We start from the raw sequence: 1,827 nt of genomic DNA, 5'->3' as shown, positions 1-1,827 counted from the left end.
CAGGACCCTGCCAGTGCATGTTTTCCCCTTTCCTTCCCTGCTAGACCAGGGAATGTGGGGTGGATTATGACCCCATGGGTGCTGATGATTGAGCCTGCTAGAAGATAGAAGTTTGGGCAGCTGTAGAGCCCAGCTTAAAACAAATAAATAGCAAATGTTGGAATGGCAGTGAATGGGAAAGGACAAGGCTGGGGTGACCGCCCCTAGAGCAGAGATGGAGAAGACCAGGAATAAAGGGTTACACCACATCTTTGTGTATGGATGGGGTGGTGAGGCAGCCCTGGAGGCACCTCTGTGAAAAGAGGCACTGGGATGGGATCCAGGCTATAGCCATAGCCAGGGAATGTGTGCATCTTTGGCTGAGTGCACCGGCAATAGCACAGGCATGCAAGGGAATGAATGCTCTTCAGGCCTTCAGAGAAGGTGGCTACCTTCACAAAGCTTTTAGCAGCGCTAGGGATGGCTTCAGAGAATGATAATTAAAAGGCAATCTGTCTAGCAGCCAAATTTTCCAAAGAGCTGAAAGCCATATATCCAGCCCAGGAGCAGCCTGATTTCCTGAAGAGCTCAAATCTCCTTTGGACAGTACGTGACATTACATGTTCAGCGTGTTCCGTATGCAGATCTGTCACTTCCGATTTTGCTGATTGCAGGCAGATTCCCTGGAGGTCTGAGCTCCTAAAGGCAGCTCTTAAAAAGAGCAACACAACTGTGCAAGCAAAGAGGAAAGGGACAAACAAAACATTCCTGGTCAGAAGGAAAAATGTAACTGAAAACAGTCTGGTAAAGCAACCACCCACCCGGGGGACCAGGCTGTGACTGAAGCACGTACGTCACTGGCGGCTGCTGATGACACTCGGCCTCTTGGTGCTGGCCCCATGGAGCACGCCAGGCACGGGCTTTTGACATGCTCTAAAGTGTGTGTGGAAAGTTTTAAACACACATATGCTCCCACTGAGCTCGAACCAGAGCCAGTGGGATACTCCCAGACTTCAGTGTTTTGGTGAAATTAGGCCACAAGACACCAGAACTGACCCTAGATGGGAGCCCAGTACAGCAAATTGCTTTGTTCAGCAAGAGGCGAATATCACTTACACTGTGGTGATATCAGCTGCTAAGCTGTGGAAATCCTCCTACAGTACTTACCCTGCACCTCTTGTACCCATTAATCCTTCAGAAGCCCCAGACCTAAGCAGCAGTTATAAAACCACCAGCACATACACAAACATATTTCCCCCCAGAATCAGTATTTCCTACGTCAGGCACGATAGTCAGCCTTGGATGACCAACAGGCTTCGTGTGTAATATCTCCTAAGTCATTTTGGCTGGCAATGAGCATGCTGCACCCTTGAGCGGTTAGGAATTTTCTGTCCATTTCTAGGCCTTACAGGATCATATGACTCTAAGGCAATCCACAATTTTACGCAGCTTATGGACCCAGGTTGCCTAAAAAGCATCCCTGGTCCGACATGTTCTCATTCACCCTGTGGTCTACAGCTTATGAGGCTTCTTATACTTTCAAAAGTACAATTGCATTTTCTCCTGGTTGCAAATTACTATGCTGGAGAATAAAATGGTCCCAGAGCTGGATGGGATGAAGTGAGAGGATATGATCATAGAACCCTGAAGGTTGTAAAAAACCTCCCAGATCATCAAGTTCAGCCTGTGACCAATTCCTACCGTATCAACCAAGGTGATCCTTGGACACCTCCAGGGATGGGGACTCCACCACCTCCCTAGGCAGTAAATGTCTACAACCCTTTCCATGAAGAAGTTCTTCCTGACTTCCTACCTGACCCTCCCCTAGCTGATGTCCTCTTGTCCTGT

General features: G+C 48.4%; 1 protein-coding gene across 2 annotated transcripts in view; it reads right to left on the bottom strand.

The window, feature by feature from the left end:
- WNT7B (Wnt family member 7B) overlaps nucleotides 1-1,827 on the bottom strand; it is an 88,934-nt gene that overhangs the window by 63,760 nt on the left and 23,347 nt on the right. The gene's annotated exons all lie outside the window — the stretch shown is intronic.

Source organism: Taeniopygia guttata, chromosome 1A (genome assembly GCF_048771995.1).
Source record: "Taeniopygia guttata chromosome 1A, bTaeGut7.mat, whole genome shotgun sequence".
Lineage (NCBI taxonomy): Eukaryota > Metazoa > Chordata > Aves > Passeriformes > Estrildidae > Taeniopygia > Taeniopygia guttata.
Note: the sequence above shows the minus strand (reverse complement) of the source record. Positions and strands in the feature narration are given on the sequence as shown.